The sequence below is a fragment of the Athene noctua genome, chromosome 1 (genome assembly GCF_965140245.1).
Source record: "Athene noctua chromosome 1, bAthNoc1.hap1.1, whole genome shotgun sequence".
NCBI classification, from domain to species: Eukaryota; Metazoa; Chordata; class Aves; order Strigiformes; family Strigidae; genus Athene; species Athene noctua.
The window spans coordinates 203678219-203700594 of NC_134037.1; positions in this window are offsets into that span (position 1 = coordinate 203678219).

A 22376-nucleotide genomic window follows, 5' to 3' on the forward strand; every position below is an offset into this window, starting at 1 on the left:
TGTTTGCACAACAGTCAGCCTGACCACACCTTGCTTTATCTAAGCTTTTTCTGCAAAATAATGTTAGCAGGAGTCAGGATGAGAAAAAAAGGATCAAAGGAACTGAGGGTTCAATCATAGATCATCACAAGATAATATTTTTTCTTAATAGTGTTTCATCAATAAAGAAAAAGAAAATTGCAATCATTCCATTATTCAAAAAAAATCTAAATATATAGTCATTTCAAATGATTGTCGATATTCTGTTATGCATAAAGTCCTTCTGATCAGTTATGCAAAATCAATTCTTTTTTATGTAAACCCTGAAGCAGGAAAATCAACTACAAATGTAGATCTCATTTCAGGAAACATACCTACAGTAAGCACATTTATCTCTTTTTCAACATGTTTTGGGAATTAGCCTTTACTTTCCAAATATTAGAAAGATATTTTCTTTTATTTTTATAATCCCTTTTAATGAGATTTTGCCAAACATTAGGTTTCAACTGATTCAAATTGCCTCATTCAGCTGTTCATAATCTTCTAAATACGAGAAATAAAAAGATATTAAAAATAATCTGACTGGTAAAAAGGAGAAACATTCCAATTTATCTTTTATCATACTGTTTTATAGAAAATATAGGGTTTTCAATAGTTCTTGATGATCATGTTATCTCATATTAATTAATAGAAGTTATCCTTTCTCCTGAAAACAATTTAGACTGCGATGTGAGACCACCATGTCAGCGTTATGCCTTATTACAGAGTCACAAGACCATTGTCTCTTTACACTGAACTTCATGAGCTACTTGAGGGTTGTCAAGTGAATTATTCTAACAGCCTGATATTGTAACAACAAATAGAGTATATTTAGATAGGCTGAAAGATGTAATGCAATGAATTTTGAAAATATCCACCATGCATACCTTGGCATGTCATCTGGAAGAGAAAAGAAAAAAAAAATGTTGCTAGTCAAACTCATTTCAAACAGCTGAAATACATTGGTCCTTCCAAAATCCATTTCTGTGTGCGCTATTTGACATCAAAAGACTCATAAACATCACAGAATTAGACATAGGCTCTCTAAAATATAAACTTTTATAAGGAGCCTATTCCAGCAAGGCAAGGCACCCACTGGCGGTTTTAAAGCAGAGAAGTCTGGGAGAAGGAGGTCAACAGCTCTACACATTTTTGTGAACAAGAAGCACTAAGACAAAGCATTAATTTTAGTTTACATTCTATCACCTTTTCTCTACTTTTTAGGTGGTTATAAATGAGCATTTATCAATGCTGACCTCTTTTGTGCTTTTCATCAATCTCTGAAAGACTCTTTTAGACCCTGTGAGTCTCTCTGCAAGTCTGGCTGAGGGCCTCTCACGCTGGGTCACACAGCCTCAGCTGAATGTGAGAAAGCCCTGGCACAAAATGCTTCTAATAATAAAACACAGCAACATGTTGGTTGCCTACGCTATTCAGTTTTTTTAATATTAGTTCCTTCGTTTGTGATTCGTTTGTCACATACTAATTTCACATGCAACATTTAATAATTGAAACTTTGTTAATAGTGTTTACTTTCTCTTAGCTATCTTATTGTCAGCCACCTGCAACCAATATGTCTATTGTGTTCTCCAATTATGTTTGAGTAATTACGCACCACCATCTTCTCTTCATTTTCTTTTCTCTGACTTGTAAATTGTATTGTTTTTAAAGAATGATTTCTATTATTTCAGACAGTGGAACTAGGAATATCAAGTAACTGAAACTGAAAAAAAAACCAAAAAAACAGTTAAGTCAACAGCCCAAAAATCCTATTAAAACACATGCAAGCACATTGTTTCTGTAAGATTGATGAGGAAATGTTCCTTTTCATTTGAACAATGTAAGTGTGATTAGCGATTTTGTGGTTTAAAAATTTTACTGCAGTTTAGTAACTTCCTAAATTATGAGGTAACCTCTTTGTTTTCCTAATGGTGGCCAAAAGGATGTAGAGCAGTAGCCACTAGCATGTTGACGCTTGACTTCTGAAAGTAATTAGCTAAAGGTATCCTATACCGTACTAGTGCAGGACTAATTACTTTCTAAAAGCAAATCCTAAATTCCAATGGCAAACTCAGGCCTTATTTTACTGGATAAAGAAAGCATTTTCCCTTTGTAGTCCCATCTCTCTTTCCACAGTGTATGAGTTCATACACTGAACACATCTCCTTCAGCAGCAACTTTCCTTGGGTCCAGAGGCCTCCGCCAGTGATCACCTCCACGAACCACAACCCCCAGCCCCAGTGAGAGGCACTGGTGCTGCTGCCTCGCATCACCCAAGTCTCAGTCAGACCTGATGGCCTCAATCTGGAGCCCTGTCCACCTTGAGGCCTCCCTTGTGCCAAGTGGCATTTGGGAAGGGAGGGCTGTGAAGCCTATATTGTCTCTCTTAATATTTCTGTTTGTTGTACCTGTGATTTTGATGCAAAAGAGTGTTAATCCTGGTGTTTTAAACACAGCAGTCTTTATCATCTAATTTCTCATATGTTTTTCTCTTTTAACATGGAGTTCCATAAGCTCCCTTATCCTCCCACATGCAGTACATTTAACGTGAACAGAAAGAATGGGGAAAAAATGTAAAATGTACTATTCTGCAGTGCCTTCAGGATTTAAGATATGCAGATGCAGGTCTCATTTTTGAACAACTTTGAATCTTCAAGAAAAATTGAGTTTCCACTTCTTCATAGCCTCTGTCTTCATTCATCATGAAGCTGATTGCATTACTAGTATTTACTGAACCACTACAGTTATCACGAATTCAAATGAACATATTTTCTTCATAAGATTTCCTAAATTCTTGCTTTTTTTGCTACATCCAAAAGCCACATAATGTCATTTTGTTGTGCAATAGAATGTAGCTTTGAATCTGCTACTTAGTCCTACAAAAGACCAACTGATGTTATTTCCAGTAAAGAAAATACTTTGGTTTATGTGAACTTGGCAATGTTTCTTTGCTCAGGGGATATTTCTGTAGATATCCTCTCCATTCTACTTAGCATGCAATGATGTTTGTAGAAAGAGCATTTCTGTAGCTTTATGTACAATTTATCAGTATTTTAAAAAAGACAGGAATTAACATGCAATAAAAATATCTTCTTATGCTCTGTTTCAAAAAGAAAATACTTTTTACATTTGTAATGCCCTTTAATGTCACTTGTAATGTTCCTTAAACTATTTTATCTGTCTAAAATTAATCTGAGAAAAGAAAACTCCTGGGAGTTTCATCAAACCACAGGATTGCCATTATGCAGTTTTATGGTACCTTAAATAAAACAACGTTATAAAATCAGAAACATACACAGAATCACAGAATCATCTAGGTTGGAAAAGACCTTGAAGATCGTCCAGTCCAATCATTACCTTAACACTAACAGTTCCCAACTACACCATATCCCTCAGCACTATGTCTCCAGGGATGGGGACTCCACCACTTCCCTGGGCAGTCCATTCCAACGCCTCACAACCCACTCTGTAAAGAAATGCTTCCCAATATCCAGTTTAAACCTTCCCTGGCACAATTTGAGGCCGTTACCTCTTGTCCTATCTCTTGTTACTTCATTAAAGAGTTATCCCCAGCAATCTGCACCCTCCTTTCAGGGAGCTGTAGAGGGCGATGAGGTCTCCCCTCAGCCTCCTCTTCTCCAGACTAAACACCCCCAGTTCCCTCAGCCGCTCCTCGTACGACCTGTGCTCCAGACCCTGCACCACCTTCATTGCCCTTCTCTGGACACGCTCGAGTCATTCAATGTCCTTTTTGTAGTGAGGGGCCCAAAACTGAATACAGGAATCGAGGTGCGGCCTCACCAGTGCCGAGGACAGGGGTCAGATCCCTTCCCTGTCCCTGCTGGCCACGCTAGTGCTGACACAAGCCAGGATGCCTTTGGCCTTCTTGGCCACCTGGCACACTGCTGGCTCCTGTTCAGCCAGCTGTCAATCAACCCCCCCAGGTCCCTCTCTGACTGGCAGCTCTCCAGCCACTCCTCCCCAAGCCTGTAGCACTGCTGGGGGTTGTTGTGGCCCAAGGGCAGCCCCTGGCATTTGGCCTCATTGAAACTCCTCCAGTTGGGCTCAGCCCATGGCTCCAGCCTGTCCAGGTCTCTCTGCAGAGCCTCCCCACCCTCGAGCACATCAACACTCCCACCCAACTGGGTGTCATCTGCAAACTGACTGAGGGTGCACTTGATCCCCTCATCTAGATCATCAATAAAGATGTTAAACAGGAGTGGCCCCAAAACCGAGCCCTGAGGGAGACCACTCATGACCGGCCACCAACTGGATTTAACTCCGTTCACCACAACTCTCTGGGCCCGGCCATCCAGCCAGTTTTTTACCCAGCAAAGCGTGTGCCTTCTTATATATGGGCATCACATTGGCCAATTTCCAATCTGTCAGGACCTCCCCAGTCAGCCAGGACTGCTTGTAAACGAAGGAAAGTGGCTTGGCGAGCACCCCAGCCAGCTCCTTCAGCACCCTCGGGTGTATCCCATCTGGTCCCATAGACTTTTGTGTGTCTGTGTGATGCAGCAGGTCACTGACGATCTCCTCCCGGATTGTGGGGGGGGCGTTGTTCTCCCAGTCTCTATTTTCTGGCTGAGGAGGCAGGATTCCCTCAGTACAACTAGTCTTGTTATTAAAGACTGAGGCAAAGAAGGCGTTAAGCATGTCAGCCTTTTCCTCATCACTCAATGACATTTTTCCTCATGCATCTAGCAGGGGATGGAGGCTCTCCCTGGTCTTTCTTTTGCTGTTGAAGTACTTATAAAAACATTTCTTGATATCCATGACTGCTGAAGTCAGATTAACGTCTAGCTGGGCTTTGGACCTCCTGATTTTCCACCCTGCATAGCCTCACAGCATCTTTGTAATCACTGTGAGTGGTTAGCCCCTTCTTACAAAGGCCATAAACTCTCCTTTTCTCCATGAGTTGCAGTCAAAGCTCCCTGTTCAGCCAGGGTGGTCTCCTCTGGTGCCAGCTTCTCTTACAGCACCCGGGGACAACCTGCTTCTGTGGCATTAAGTCTTCCTTCTTAAAGAGTGTCCAGCCTTCCTGGACCCCTATACCCTTCAGGACTATCTCCCAAGGGATTCTGTTAAACAGGTGCCTAAACAGGTCAAAGTCAGCCCTTTGGAAGTCCAGGATGGCAGTTCTGCTGCCCCCTCTCCTGGAGTCTCTGAGAATAGAGAACTCTTTTATTTCATAATCGCATGCCCTAGTCAGCTTCCAACTGCCACATCATCCACCAGTCCTTCTCTGTTCACAAAGAGAAGGTCCAGCAGGGCATCTTCTCTAGTTGGTTCACTCACCAGCTGCATCAGGAAGTTGTTTCCTACACATTCCAGGAATCTCCTGGACTCGTCCCACTCTGCTGTGTTGTATTTCCAGCAGATGTCTGGGAAGTTAAAGTCACCCACAGGAACAAGGGCAATCAATTATGAGACTTCTCCTATGTGCCTATAGAATATTTCATCCCCCTCTCTGTCCTGGGTCGGTGGCCTGTAGTAGACTCCTACTACAACATCTGCCCTGTTGGCCTTCCCCCTGATTCTAACACAAAGACACTCCACCCTGTCTTCACTACACCTGTGCTCAAAGCAATCGCAATAGTCCCTAACATACAGCGCCACCCCACTGCCTCTCCTGCCTTGTCTGTCCCTTCTAAAGAGCTTGTAGCCATCAACTGGTGCACTCCAGTCACGGCAGACATCCCACCATGTTTCTGTGATAGCCACTATATCATAATTTTCCTGTTTCATCACGGCTTCAAGCTCCTTCTGTTTGTTACCCATGCTGTGTGTGTTGATATAGATGCACTTCAGATGGGCTGATGTCCCCAGCACCTTTTTGGATTTACAGGTCCTAAGTCCAGCCTGACCTTTCACAGGTGTTGCCACAGTTACTGATCCATCAATATCCCTTGCATCTTTGCTGTGCTGCATGTCTCCATCCCTTGCCTCCACTGGGATAGCAGGGTGAGGGTCGTCACTGGCAAACAGCTCACAAACTCTGGTAATCTTCCCTGGGGCTTATGTCTGGGAGTTCTAGTTTTGTCCCCTTCCCCCTTCAAATCTAGTTTAAAGCTCTCTCAATGAGCCCAGCTAACTCCTACCCCAAGATCCTTTTCCCCCTCTGGGACAGGTGCATCCCATCTGATGCCAAAAGATCTGGTGTCCTGTATACTAACCCGTGATTGAAAACTCCAAAGCCCTACTGGTAACACCAGTCTCGGAGCCACAAGTTCATGTGTTGAGCTCTCCTGTAATATTCTTTGTCCATCCCTGCAACTGCAGGGATGGAGGAGAACACAATCTGTGCCCCCAACCCCTTAACCAGTTTCCCCAAGGCCCTGGAATCTCTCTTCATTGATTTAGGACTTATCCTGGTAATATCATCGTTATCTACCTGAAAAAACAAGAGAGGGCAGTAGGGCTCACTAGAGTGGGGATTTCTACCATGAGGTCCTTCACCTGGACCCCAGGGAGGCAGCAGACTTCCCTATGAAGCAGGTCCGGTCTGCATATGGGGCCTTTGACATCAGAACGGAGTCACCCACTACAATGACCCTTCTGGGGTTCTTTTTAGAATTGGTTTTAATACCTGGTCTAGAGTGACCTGGCCTTGATGGACATTCATATTCCTCCTTGTTTGTCTCATTTTCTTCATCCTTCTCTACTTCATTCAAAAGTTCCAGGACCCCCTATCTGTTGTGTAGGGGCACCATTGAAAGTAAAGGAGGTCAGAAGGGGATTTTCCTGCCTCCCTGAGCAGTCTCTCCCATCTCTTAGGTCCCTTCCTTCTGCCTGGAAGCAAGAAGGTGACAGATCACCTGCCACTTTTGAATCCTCCAATTGCTCCTTTTGCTTCAGGCGTGCTAAGGTGCTACTTCACCAATCAATTTCCCTTTCACACTCCCTAATACTTTTTTCAACCTCTTCTTTGAGTTCCACCACCAGGCTGAGCAGGTCACCCAGCTGATGGCAGCACACACAGGTGCTGTCACTGCTGCCCTCCGGCAGGACTGACAGGCTCAGGCACTCCCTGCAGCCCGGGACCTGGACTGCTGCATGTTTGCGTGGCAGCTCCGTCTGGGTCTCCACGTTCTTTCTGGTGGTGGTTTTAACCTAAGTGGAGACCATGGTTCAGTTTACTCGTGGAGGATGATGGGATGACAACTAGCTCAGATAAGCTCTAGACCCAGGAGATGGACTGTGCCCTGTCCGCTTGCCCTGCCTGTGCCAATGGACGTGCCACACCCTGTTTGCCCATCTTGGTCACTCGCGCTCCCTGGGGGCTGCTCTTGTATGTGAGGAGTGTTTGGCATCATGACTCTAGTCTCTGTCCACTCTGAGTCCCTGCTGAACCTTGTTCGCAGCTGACTCTTCCCGCTCAGGGGAGAGGCGGCTTGAGGCTCACCCTCTTCCCTGGGCTTCTGCCTTCTCAGCTTGTTGTTTTGCTGCAGGTTTTTTAACACTTTCAAAAGGGTCCCCCACCACTATCCTCCTCTTCAGAGCCCCTCTCCTCAGGAACTGGAATTAACATTACGACAACAAAATTTAGCTTATAATGTATCTACTATTGTATTTTAATGAATTCACTGTAATTGTTACCATTTTTTTCCACATTTCATAAAATAAAAACCTAATGAATAATTTTGGTCTACTTTTCTATAAAGCCACATTTTTAATACTTTAAGCTAAGTAGTGATTAATCCATAGTTATTACTATGGAAATTATTTAAAATGATAATAGTATCTTTAGGGATGTATTAATCCATTGGCCATGCCTTAATTATATCTACTGTTATTCAGGAAGGTGGAGATATAGACATACTAAAGGATTTAGAAATTTTAGGATTTAGAATTTTTTTGTGATAAAGCCTCAGGTGTATGCCTCAGTAAATCGCCGTTAACCTCTATGGGATTTTTCTGATTTACACCTTTTGAGATTTAGCTCCACATGCTTTTATTCTTTCATATCACTTACTAATGCAGATGCACACATATGCATCTATTCACATACAAGTTCACTCAACGGATATCAAAGGGTCACCTCATAGAAAGGTTTATGTCAATGGTGCCGTAGTCACAAGGGTAAAAAGCTAAATGTAGACCTATATGTTATATAACATAGATCCTGTTTATTGGTTATTCACTCTGTTTTTACCCAATGATACACTTGGCTGGTAGACTTACAATAAATAAGGATTTCCCAAACAAATCATGCAAAATAGGTCATATTAAAAAAAAAGATTTTTAATGTGTTAGGTCTATCCCAACAAGTAATTTTTCATCCAGGAAAGAAAATTGCTGTTAATTGTAAACTACCTGAATAAAATATTTTAGAACACTTCTTCAGACATACTAAACATAATTGGGCAAAGTTATGTGAGAGGAATACAGTAGCTAACATATATATATATATAAATATTCTTGGAGCTGATATCTACTTACCCTCTTAGACGACAAGTGTATTGCATACCAGAGACACCTAATGGCCCCCTTCAGTCATTGAGCCATTCCACTGAGTTTTGACATTTGTCCTTCAGAATCTGCTGGCACCAACAGAAGTGATTCCTTTAGCAGGCAGAGCAAATTAAAAAAAAAAAAAATCACAAAAATAATAATAATAAAAAAACCCCTAACCCACTTTACCTGCTTTCCTTCTGGATTAAAGAACACACTACCAGTAATGATTAGCTAGTCTCCCTTCATTTAAATTTCCATTTAATTATGTGTTTCTTGAGAAAATTTGTTCTGTTCTACTGGATTTAATTGCTATTTTTTTCAGATTTCAAACAATAGCTTCTTCCATCTGAGTCTGGGTTGTTGATATTTGTATCCTTTTAACTCTTTATTAATAAAAGTAATTCCTTTCATACAGTACTCTTGGAGTTGCACATCTTCTCACCATTAAACAAAATTTATCATAGCATTTCTGTTATGTTACTTACCAACAGACATACCAGAAGGAACAGTACAGGTAGGTGATGGAACTTATGTCCTCAGATCATAGAACCCAAGTAAGATGGAACTTGCATATACTGATATTTAAACATTGGCAACCATGCTTTCCAGGCTGCACTAACAGAATGACTACCATCAGTGCTGGAAAATGTTAAGTACTAATACTGACATGGTCTTCAATGTGCATAAAATAAAGCCAAAACTAATTAGGAAAAATCAATAGAATAAAAGCTGTTACGACCTGGAATAGAACCAAAACAAAAGCTGAGCTCAGCTTATTGTATGGATTTCTAATAGACCCTTTCCTAGATTTTCTCAAAACTCTCTTCAGCAAAGAAGACATAAGTCAAAATGCTGATGAAACACACACTTTGAGGTGGTATTTCAAAGCTTATTACTAGCTTCATTTTAGAGTCAATAGAGGTTCCCTTGGAGGCCCATTAAAAGGAAAAGACTAAGTTTAGGTGCTGTAAATCACCTTTTATTGGCCATAGAAGGAACCTAGGAGATTAACCCGCATCAGGTAATGTTAGCCCTTAATCTAGTAAAGGCTTAGCCTTTTTGTCTATTTTCCCTCGATAAAACCCACTCCATCAATTTAATAAGCATTTTTAAAACTTTTACTATTTTAAGCACAGTGTTCAGTATGAAAACCTGTTGAGCTAAGTGTGTTGTAACTTTATGGACATCAAATCTGTGCGTTCACTATAATCTTTTCCAGCATAGAACTCCACTGTGCACCATGGCTTCAGTAGAATTAAAGATAACCAGCAAACCATTGGCTGCTTTTCAGTCTCTCTCAGATACCTAGAATCACACATTCATCTAGGTTGGAAAAGACCTTGAAGATCACCTAGTCCAACCATTAACGTAACACTGACAGTTCCCAACTACACCATATCCCTCAGCGCTATGTCGACCCAACTCTTAAACACCTCCAGGGATGGGGACTCCACCACCTCCCTGGGCAGCCCATTCCAACACCTCACAACCTGTTTTGTAAAGAAATGCTTCCTAATATCTAGTCTAAACCTTTCCCGGTGCAACTTGAGGGCATTACCCCCTATCCTATCTCGTTACTTAGAGATTGTGTTCACGTTCTAAATTAATTTTTCTCATCATATATTTATTCCAAATGAATTTTTTTTCAGTACTAATGGCAGTCGAAAGGCCCTCAAATAGTTTACAAGCCCAGTCAGAAAAAAAAATAAAAGAGATAAAGTTGATTTTTTGTTGTAGTACCTGTGTATATTTTCAGTTCAAAACTACTGTATTTGTTAATTAATTTTCCCAGTAACTACTAGCCAGAAGACCTTTTAACTGTTATAATTTAGATTCAGCTGAGGAAATAACAGTTTTGTATCTATAAATATGAAATATATTCTAAAAAGAAACTGACTATAGATTGATGGCTTATTGTTTTAGTTTAGACATCATGGTTTCAGTCTCCAAATTTCTCCAACTGCACTAAACATGAGAACTGTACTTTTTCCTGTCTTAGAATCCAGACTTATTTCCAGAAATCAATCACTAAATCCTGAAAAAGCTGTTATGATAAAGCCATTTCATTATTTAAGTGTTCTTCTGGAAGTGCAGATACTACATGTAAAAGTGGTCTATTTGCCACTAGACATGATAAAAATGGAGATACTGATTTCAAACATGAAATATTTGGCCACAGTCATGGATAATGAATGTGTAAAGTGAACACTTGGCTAAACATGGTTGAATTGCAAGGATATATGTGTTGTCAACAGAAGTCTGTTGTGTCACCAATAATCAGTCCCTACATATCACAAAATGGAGAACTTACCTTCTTCTCTTCAGACTAAGGTGACAAATTCATCTGATGAATGTTATCTAATGACATATAACCTTAATGATTCATTCATTGTGTTCAAAGTGGTTGCGATAGAAATTATTTTTCTAATATTCTTGATAGGTGTATGAGTCATTTGTGGGCCAGGGGTTGGGAGGGGTTAAGGAAAGAAATCAAAGAGTAGTTTACAGCGCTCAGGCAGAGATCTCCATTTTTCCATTTTAAAAGTCTTTCTTTTACTGAGAACAATTTGGTTATCTGGTTATCTTTTAGTTCTTCTTATTGCCATTTGCCTAACTTTACAATTCTGCCTACATAAGTAGAGGTCAGACTCCTCCAGTGAGTTATACTTTGATACGGACAACACGCAGGATCTAAATTCAGAGACAAGCTTCAGAGCTGCTCAGTGAAATAGAGATTGCAAGTGTTGTCACATCCAAAGGGAGCTTCATGCATAATATATAGTCAGTTTTGTATGTAGAATACATTTTGCTCTCTTGGTCATTGTTGTGTTGGTTTCTTCTGTCATGCAGACTGACACCAGGCAAGCATGCTAGGTATGATTCAAGCATACAAAGCAATTATTTATGGATTAATACACACAATAGCCGGGACTAACTGCCTGCTAAATTGAACGTTACATGTTCACCACATCTGATGCAGATAACAAGTATTTGTTAGCCAACCAGCTTCCAGTGTGGCGGGGACAAATCAGCCACCATTGATCCCTGAAGCATCCGACCTTGATGTTTCTGATTCACCATCTTCTGATATTATTTTCCTTACAGCTTTATAACTGTTCAGTGCAGAGGGTACAAATGCCATCCAGAGGGACCTTGACAGACTTAAGAGGTGGGCCCATTCAAACCTCATGAAGTTCAACAAGGCCAAGTTCAATGTGGGTGGGAGCAATCAGAAGCACAAATACAGGCTGGGTGATGAGTGGATTGAGAGCACCTCTGAGGGGAAGAGCTTGGGCATATTGGTGGATGGAGAACTGAATATGAGCCAGCAGTGCGTGCTCACAGCCCAGAAAGCCAACTGTACCCTGGGCTGCATCAAGACAAGTGTGGCCAGCAGGTCAAGAGAGGTGGTTCTACCCCTCTACTCCTCTCTCATGAGACCCCACCTGGAGTACTATATTCAGCTCTGGGGCGCCCAGTGTAAGAAAGACATGGACCTGCTTGAGTGGGTCCAGAGAATGGCCAAAGAGATGATCAGGGGGCTGGAGCCCTATGAGGACAGGCTGAGAGAGTTGGGATTGTTCAGCCTGGAGAAGAGAAGGCTCCGGGGAGACCTTACAGTGGCCTTACACTACTTAAATGGGGCCCACAAGAAAGATGGGGAGGGACTATCAGGGAGTGTAGGGATAGGAAGAGGGGTAATGGTTTTAAACTGAAGATTTACATTAGATATAAGGAAGAAATTCTTTACTGTGAGGGTGGCGAGAAACTGGAACAGGGTGCCCAGAGAAGTTGTGGATGCCCCCTCTTTAGAAGTGTTCAAGGCCAGATTGGATGGGGCTTTGAGCAACCTGAGTTAGTGGAAGTTGTTCCTGCCTATGGCAGGGAAAGGGTGGAACTAGATGATCTTTAAAGTCCCTTCCAACCCAGTGATGATTCCATGATGAATCTAGAACTGCTCATTGGGTGCAATGGTGCCTCGAGAAGCTAGCAGAAAGATTTTCATTTGCTTAAAGTATGGTGATCTCTTCCTTGCATATGGAATGACTTCTTAAACCTTTAAATGTCACACACAATGCTGCATGCTAAATGAGGATATTGCTTAGAAATGTCTTTTTCTAGCAGAGGAGAAACGTCAAAGAAGGATTTAAATACTATAATGGAGAAATCAATACCAAATGAAAACAATGATACTTCATGATTAAGAGAAAATAGCAAAATAATACACAAACAAATGCTGGCTGCCCCAGAATAGTAGCTTTCATCCCCAGAATATCAGGACTATGAATGTATAAACATTTGGCTTATAATAAAACTGATTATATTTGTTTCTCCTGCCTGTAAGTTTATGACTCTACTTAGAGTACAAGGAATCTGAAACTGTTCTGAAAGTGCACTGAATACAGTACAGGCTCATCCAGATATCCCACTGGGACAGACATTAAGGGCTAAATAAAAAGTTTCATCTATACAATAAGCAAGAAAAGGTTTAGAAAACATCTCCCATTGCAATTTTTCATGCTTATTATTTTCTAGAAGGGTTAGATCCTTGTTTCAACAGTTAATTTTTTTAAATTGTTTTTTATTTTAAAATAAAGAATCTTTTTATAAGGCCAATACGACAAAATAGAAGAAGGCAAGATAAGAATTTGTTACTGCCAGTGTGAATTTTTTTTTTTTTTAAAGAAGCTTGTTCCATTATTTCCCGAATTTTCAACTCAGCTAATCAAAAAATGTCCATTATTCTCTTGCCTCTAATTAAGACCACATTCATACTTATATCAGCATGTTTCCGGTTGGCTTGAACTCAGGGTTGTTCTTTGGGTTTAGAAAATGTTAAATAGACAAGATAAGTGAAATCCTGGCCCTGATGAAGGAGAAGGAAACTTTAATACTTACTTTGATCAAGTCAGGATTTCAATTTATGGGAATGTTTTTTTTTTCCACTGCTCCCCTTTTTTTACCCATAATTTTTCTATTAAACACTCCCATTCTCATCTGTCTTCAAAACTAATTAATCCTTCAGAACATTACCTCATTTTCACATCTGTAGCCCACTTGTCTTTGCTACCCTGAAGTAAGACAAAAAGCTAATCATGAATTGTACTGACATTTAAAGATATGGGAAGGGAGAAGGGTAGGGATTGGAAAATGATAATGGAAAAAATAATTTAAAATCTGCTGTGGTAATTTAAGAAGCAAATGAGATCCATGAAGTACACAACTAAGAAACCAACAGAGCGTTTTCAGCTTAATGGAGTGGGAAAGCAGTCACTGCTTCACATGCCCTGAATTGTGTACACTGCACTGGCTAGTAATGATTGCAGGAAACTGTAGGATGCAAGCTCCTCTCTGCCTGACTTTCCGTTTCACTGGGAAATCTTAATACACAGTACTATTAATAAAACTCTTTGTACAATATTATATCAAATTTTGACATCCATGCTTTAAGGAAACTGCAAAATTTGGAAAAAAAAGTGCTCAAAAATAGGTACAAGACTGTAGTAAAATGCATAAAACAGTCCAGGTAGATACATTTGTGTTCATAAATTAAACTTGCCACCTAGTACAGAATGGAATTTTTCCTTATGATTAAAATCTTTTCCAATCCAAAACTGAATGGCTTGATACTGAATGTCTGTTGGGAATGGTCCCTGGTTCATGCAAACTTTCAAACTATGCAAGGGTATTATTTCAGAGTGTGCTAATTTAAACATGGTAGAATCATGTTTTAATAAAGAAAATTTTATACAGGTGAGTTCCAGTTCCTAATGACAATCCCTCACACTCATGAGTATAGATGTAGGCAATGAAGCTTTAAAAGCTTTAATCCAAAAGATTTCTTGAGGGAACTTGTTCAAGATTCATAGATTATAGAATAATTTCTTTTATACGAATGGAAGAAAAGATTTCAATTTTGAAAAAAAATAAATAAAAATCAGAGCACATGCTTAAATTGTTATCCTGTAACACCCACTTCTATGTAGTCAGTAGACTAAGACAGATGCAGGAAATTTCAGTTTCAATTTTGCACTGGACCATTCCCAAAAATTATAAAGTTTTCTTGAAAACTCTGACTACTAAATTCTGCCCTAATGAAAACATTTCCAGAAGAGAGGCAGCACTTTATATTACAGGGATGAAGAAACCTTTTTAATAAAACATTAATAGAACACCATAAAAACTCTAGCTACACTCACATACATTTAACAAACGTGTACAATATTTTCTTCTACAACCATCAGTAATTCTTTCCCCTAGGGAACTGAGAACCCCCCTGGTTTTTACAACATTATTCCACTTTGCTATTTCAACTTTGCTGTAACATAAAGCATTACATACCTTTTTAAGAAATGAAACTCACTGTTACATACATGTAGGTATCCTTAAAATTTGATCTCTTTAGGGAAAAGACTGATTTTTTTTTCTTTTAAATTATCTTTGCTTTTTATTTTATGAAGTCTCTAGCATGAAGGGATCTCCCAGTATTATGACTGCTGAGTAATGATTCACTTTAAAGAGATCCATATTTTAATAAATCAGGCTTGAAGAACCTTACAGTCTGAATATCATCTAGATGCCAAAATATGTTTTCATTAGTAATTGCAGCTGGTAATATTCTATATTCATTTTCTCCCAAATTTATAATACCTTAAATTCTCAGGTAGAAAAGGAAAATACAAATGAAAAAGCAAGTAAGACTAGCAAAACCACAATACCTAAAATATATTTAACAACTCCCTAATACTTTTACTTTCACAGTTGATGACATCTCAAATGCTTAGCCTCTCTCTAAATTATATAATTCTTTATGGAAAAACATAGAGGAAAGAAATTACAAGATCAGTAAAATGTCAGATTAACAGTAATGGACTAGCAGGTTGCAATAGCATGTCAAATTTTCTAGCAACAGAAGGCTTCAGTGCACAATATGATGATTCATGATTCAAGATGTCAGGTAACTCAGGACCAGATATGTAGAAAAATTAATGTCAAAATGAAGAAAAAATAGATTTATATATAATAGGAACTGTAAGTGCATATTCATGCAAAAATATGAAAGATACAATACATCATCTCAGTTGTTATATTACCTTATTGATCTGTCAATTATTGATGCAATTCAGAGAAACTGATCATAATGCAAGCCCATTCTGAATTATCTAGGTTAAATTTTTGGATAAATATTTCCTACGTACTGTGATAAACAACAAGCCATTTCTTCTTTTCTATATGTCATTTTCAGCTCTACGTCTGCATCAAAATCAGTTCGATCTTCTGAAAATGAAGGCCAGAATTTACATACGTCAGCTTCACCTACTACCACTTTCTGGAAACAAGTATCCTTGGTGTATGAAGGAACTTTATTTTGACAAAAAACTTGGAACCTTGGTGTCTCATTAATTAAAAATAATTAATAAAAAATAACAATTAAAATGTCAACAGTGAGTTACCCTTCCAATATCCAGACAAAATCAAACATTCCGTGCAAAGCATTACATATTTTCTGTCTATATATGTTATAATCTGATATGAAAACTGAGCGTCCTATCTAGACTTTCATTATTATTAAGTGAAAGTAAAGAAACTAAAAAATCCGGCACCTTCAAAATAATGAAAGTTGAAAATTAACTCTTTTTTTTCCTGAAAAAGCTATCATAATATGAAAAAGCTATCATAATATTAACATTTTTTCCTTTAAGCCTTCTTTTAAATATAATAATAGAAAATTAAAAGCACAAAATATTTTCAAATGATACATGGGATTGAAGGACTTTCTCAACTAAAAATCCAAGACTACTTTTTCCTTTTTTTAATGTCAAATTTTTGGTTTCATAGATTCTAATTTTTCAAACTAATGTTTGATATTAGAACATTTAATTTGTCAATGTTTTAAAAAATAAATTACTGAACAAACACAATCAGTGTTACAAATTAAGATATTCAAAGCAAGGCAAAATTCTCTATGTCTATATTGAGTCAACAATATCAGTCTGTACTTTCTCCAGACACTGGTCCAATGATTTCTACTGTCAAGGCTGGTTCAATGACTCCTAGATAGAAATTTTATAGGGAAATTTTATTTCAAAAGAAAATCAGTTAAACAATTGCAAATAAACCAAAACTACTATGAAAAGAGGAAATCGACAAAAATATACGGTGTACCTCCTCACTTCTTATTGAAGTTATTGATGTAGAAATGCATATAGGAGGGATCTAGCTTGCAACAATGCTTGAAAAAAAAATTTAAAATAATAATCAGAGTCCTTACATCTTTCTCCTACTCAGCTTAGATAAAAAGGATGAACTCATCAAGCTCCTGTTTCTTTTTCCATCTCCACAAAATTCCTGTAGTGAGTAGTCCAAAAGATTTTGTGTTTACATGTTAGCTCTTGACCCAATGCTATGCATGATTTGTGCATGCTACTGATCTTACTCTGCTTTTTTTGATCCTATCATGAAAACCTACCATTTTCCTGATTTAAAATAACAAATGTTGTCTACTAAAAGCAAATTTCTTATAGATAACATCCTAACATTTTAAACAGACAGACCAATTCAAAGACACAATTTTCCTAATGTAACATCTTTATTAAAACACACACTTTCACTTATAGCAAAAAGCCACATTGCTATCAATCATAGTCAACTTCTAGTCAAAATTTGTCACAGAACAATTAATTTGCTGAATTGTCATATATGACTTCAGTGATTCCAAATTTTTCTGAAGTATATAAAAATATATATACAAAAATAGGTACAATTATTTATTGCAACAACATTAGTAATGTGCCACTGTGAGCAAACTTCTATACAAAGAGTGTAACATCTGCCTAAAAGCAGAAGTTTTAGACTCAAAATGAAATCTTTGTAGAGATGTGGTCTTTGTAGAGAACACTTGGTACCAGCACGTGTATGCTTGCTACATAATTATGTCACTAAAAATGTGAAACAATAAATGAAAAGTGGTTTTCACTACAAAATATGTAGCAATGAAAGTATCTCCCTTAAGAAAAGTACTGCCTAATTGACACATTTGTAAAGTACATATTCATACATTTTTGAATATAATTAATGAAATGTATAGTGGTTTTAATCTCTAAAGACATATGCAATTCTTTCTGACACCAGAGGTAACTGTCATAAAGTTGATTGTACAAAGTTGTCATTTATTGATTACAATATTGATAACATTCTCTACAAAAAGAATGAAAAATACATTTCATCAGATCTCACAGTCTAGCTTCAAGCTGTTATTTTGGATATTTCTGAGGTTTAAAGGGATTGTCTGTAGACTTGTTTCAGGCTGAACCCTCATGGCTCAAAACACCATTGCAGAGAGCAGCACACATACGCACTTGAAACAGGAAACATTAGCCAAACAACTAGATACCCAATAGAAATTTGATCATTTATACTATGACATGTATTTTAATCAGAAAATTAATACTTAGCTTTTTGTATTGCTTCTCAATAGGCGTTAAGTCCTACTGAAAATCTGAATAATGGTTATTAGGCCGGAATTATTTTTTTCTTTATAAAAGTAAAATAGAGTTCAAAAGTCCATGTACCTAAATATATTTTTTAAATAACTATTTTAAACATCAGAACTGAGCTGCAAAGTTATTTGTTATAAATTGTAATTTGTGAATGTTTTCTTAGTCTCAATGGACAGAATCTTCCATTTTATTACTGGTATGGTGGTCATTATAGCTTTTTAGCTGCAGTTGTACCATTGCTATAGTTACATATATATTATGACTTAGATATGAAGAAGTGGACCTTGAAATAAAAATGTGTTTACTTATTTGAAGATTAATTGATAAATAACATCTGAAGACTGGAATCTGCCTGCTGATGAAACCTACTTGTTCAATGAGAGATTTTTGTGATACTTTTTCTGCTCCCTTTTTCTCACTTAATTCTAACATAGCTAGAAAGAAGAAGGATCAGTTTAGGTGATCATGGGAAACAGACCAAGCATTAGAGTAAAATGCTACATTAAAAACAAAGATAATGGGTAACACTGAAATCAAACAGAGGCTGTTTTCAGGCTCTGTAGTTTATTAAGGCTTCTGATCTAAGGCCTTCACAAATATCCTTAACAAGTTCAATTTTTTTCCACAAATCATGAAGGAATTAAGGGTATATTAAACTCAAACACAGTTTATTTATTTTTATGTACACAAGCCAAGCTATTTTTCTTTAACCTTATTCTCAGTGAAACATTATTTTTGCAAAATGAAAATATTTTCCCCTTAAATAACGTATTTGCCAAGAACAGAGTGCTTCAGCCCAGACTAGATGAATTTTCCAGAATATAATAAACTTTTTTATGACGGAAAGTATGTTATGTCCTACCACTGAAAGTATTCAAACTTTCAATCGGGTGGGATGGGCTTTGAATAACCTGATCTAGTGAAAGATGTCCCTGCCCATGGCAGGGGTGTTGGAACTGGATGGTCTTTATAGGTCCTTTCCAACCCAAACTATTTCATGATTCTATGACGTCAGTGAATCACCTTGGCACAGTCTACATTTTGTTGGATTATATTGTTTCATATTTTAAAGTCATTCATTGCAGTCATACAGTTATTCAAATACAGTTTAATTTATGAATGTATTCAAAATACTCATTTAAAAAAAAAAAAATAATGGGAGTACATTATTCACTGCTCACTGGTTATTCTTCATCTACTCATGTATAAACATTTCCTGTCTCTGAGTCAAAAACAAGAAGCACAAACCTGTGATAAATATTGGGTAGTTTATTTATATAGCTTTGGTTTTGTATCTCTTCTCTATTGCTTTTAATATTTTCTGACAAAAAAATAACTGGCAGTTATACATAGAAAAATCATAGAATCATGGAATGGTTTGGGTTGGAAGGATCTTTAAAAATCACCCAGTCCAACCCCACTGCCATGGGCAAGGACATCAAGTTGCTCAAATCCCCGTCCAATCTGGCCTTGAATACTTCCAGGGAGGGGGCATTCACAACTTCCCTGGGTAACCTGTTTCAGTGTGTCTCACCACCCTCATCACAAAAAGCCCTAGCCTTTCTTCACAGGAGACATGCTCCAGCCCTCTGACCATTTTGATGCCCTTCCTCTGGACACACTCAAACAGGTCCATACCTTTCTTGCACTGGGAGCTCCAGAGCTGGATGCAGTACTCTAAGTGGGGTTTCATGAGAGAAGAGCAGAGGGGGAGAACCACGTCCCTTGACCTGCTAGCCACACTTCTCTTGATGCAACCCAGTATATACAACTGGCTTTCTGGGTTGCAAGTGCGTAATTTTTTCTCCTCTAAGGGAAATAAAATTCTGAACATAGAATATAATTATCTAAAAAGCGAAGCTCTTAGACATCAGAATTAATTTGTGTAAATGTTTAATTTATGAATATGATAACAGTCACATTTTTAACACATCATGTGTCACATCTTCATTGCAAACATTTGATAGTATGATCCATGTGATTTTTTGTCTCAAATAATGAACATATAAAGAAGTAGCTTTTAAGTAATCAATTGGATGAAATTTTTGTCCTTAAAATATCTTTAAATCTTAAGTTCAATGTCTGTCATGGGCATATGCAGGAGGTTCGAGTAAATGTGAAAGGAAATTCATTTATATACATTTATACAATTGAAAAAAGTGTATTCACATAGTTTATTGACAAAATATTATTTTAATGGTACTCTGTATACACTGTGAACCTCATCCATCCAATTGTTCCTTTCAGCTACTTTTGCAGTCTTTTTTTTTTCATGATTCCAAAAGCACACTCTTCTACACCCTCACAAATCATAATAGTTTGAATTTATTTTCCAAAGCACAGCAACAAATAAATTTAAACATTTCTATTTTAAGAACTCAGCATTAACTACTGTGTTTCGCATACTTATCTTACATGTCATCTCTACTGGTCACACGAAAAAGCCCATATTTTAAGGGCATTTCAGTCTGTTATTTCTTCATATTTCAGCTCTTTAAGTTATCTATTTGAGGATAATGTGCTAAGTTTGCTTGGTCAAATACTATATTTGTGTAAGACATTAAGATTTTTATTTTTCAGTCAGGATGATGAGGAAAATGAGAAGCAGCCAGTTATTTAATTTAATTTCATAATTTCTATCAGGAGCAGTCCAACAAACTCCTAATAACTCCCATTTTTCACACAATGACATGTATTCACTTCTAAACAAAACTAATGGGCAGTGGAAGCATTCATGCACGGATCAGATTTTAAATGAATAATGCCATTAGATAAAAAATGTTGAAATGCAAAGTCCTTAAATACCTATTATGAAATTAATGATGAGTGCTATATTTACTTCATTTTAATGATCAGCATAACTCCTGAAATATATTATTTCTCTTTTATGTTATTTATACAGCATCTGATTCTAATCATAAATACATAGTCCAGCCCTATATAATTGTACCACTTTGTTGCTTGTCATGCTTCACTTAAATTTTCCATAAATTCATCTAATAATAGTATCAATGTATTTAAGTGAATGTTCAGATTTTTGTGGTATATTAAAAATGTTCCAGAGGGCCTCCTGTACAGCAAAAAAAAATATATATATTCAACCATTATCCACCCAGCCAAAAATTTCAGAGCTTCAGAAAGTAGGTCATACCATAATAGTGACATTGAACTTTTCAACTGGGAGTAATTAGGTTTTATTTCTAGTGCTCAGTGACCTACTCTGAAAAATAAGATAATATAAGAATGGTTCATTTTTATTTTTCATAATTTAGTGTCTTCCTTTAGTATTTCTTTCTACTGTATATACCTTAAGAATACATAATTGTTACCTATCCAGAAAACAACAGCTGACAGCTGTGTAGGGTATTTCTGCTGTTTAATATGTCATAAAGAATCTGTTGCAGGCAATGATGTTATCATTAGGGAACAAGAATACTGTCTATTATTTCAGAACTGAATAATTCAGCATTAAATCATTTCAACTGCAGTGTCACTTGCAGGGAATGTGAAAGCAGAAAAGTTACTGTGTATGAAACGAGCTTTGCAGTAGTACTTACAACACAGAGGGCATTTGAAGCACACTTCCTTGTATATTCCCTCTAGGGTGTTTTAGAAAGCTGTTCTTTTATTTAATGGCTGCTTCCTAATGCAAAGAGACATAATAAAATGCACTTGCATCTGTTAGCTCAGATAACAAGACACATTTTTCCTTTTTGGGGCTGGGTTGTTCCAAGAGCCATTTGACACAATTCAGACTATTATGTTGCAGCATGAACTTATTCCCTCCAATGAGTTTTAAATTTTGCTATTTGTTATTAAAGTCATTACAACAAGAAATACCCTCCTACCCCTGACTTTGGTCATGTATTTGTCCTGCATATACATCTGTGGAGCGTCCTTCTGCATCATGTCAACCTGTGTTGCAATACAACAAGAAAAATAACTTGACATGGTATGTCAGATGCTAAATAACACGAGAAGGCATACATGAAACCTTTCACAGACAAGGGACTGTGGTCATTCAGAGACAGACTTTCTCTGGCATTTACGTAGCTGTGAACCAGGAGTGAGAAGTCAGAAATGCTTCCATTCTGTTACATGGAGCACACAAAAGGACAAGTTTTTATACAGTAAACTTACTGCGGGGAGTACATTTTACTAAATATGAATGAATATCCCTAGTAGATACAAAGAATGCCATGTGTAGTAGCACATGTGCACCAGTGAGGAGAAGAGTACCTGGCACACAAGAACTACAGGAGATTGTCTCAGTATTCATAATTTTTTCTGAAAGAAAAGTTCTCCCGTTGTTATTTTAAAATGTTTTCTCCTTTCAAATTCACAACACAGGACAGATTCTCAGTGGCAGACTTAAGACTTGACAATTCTACCTCTGAA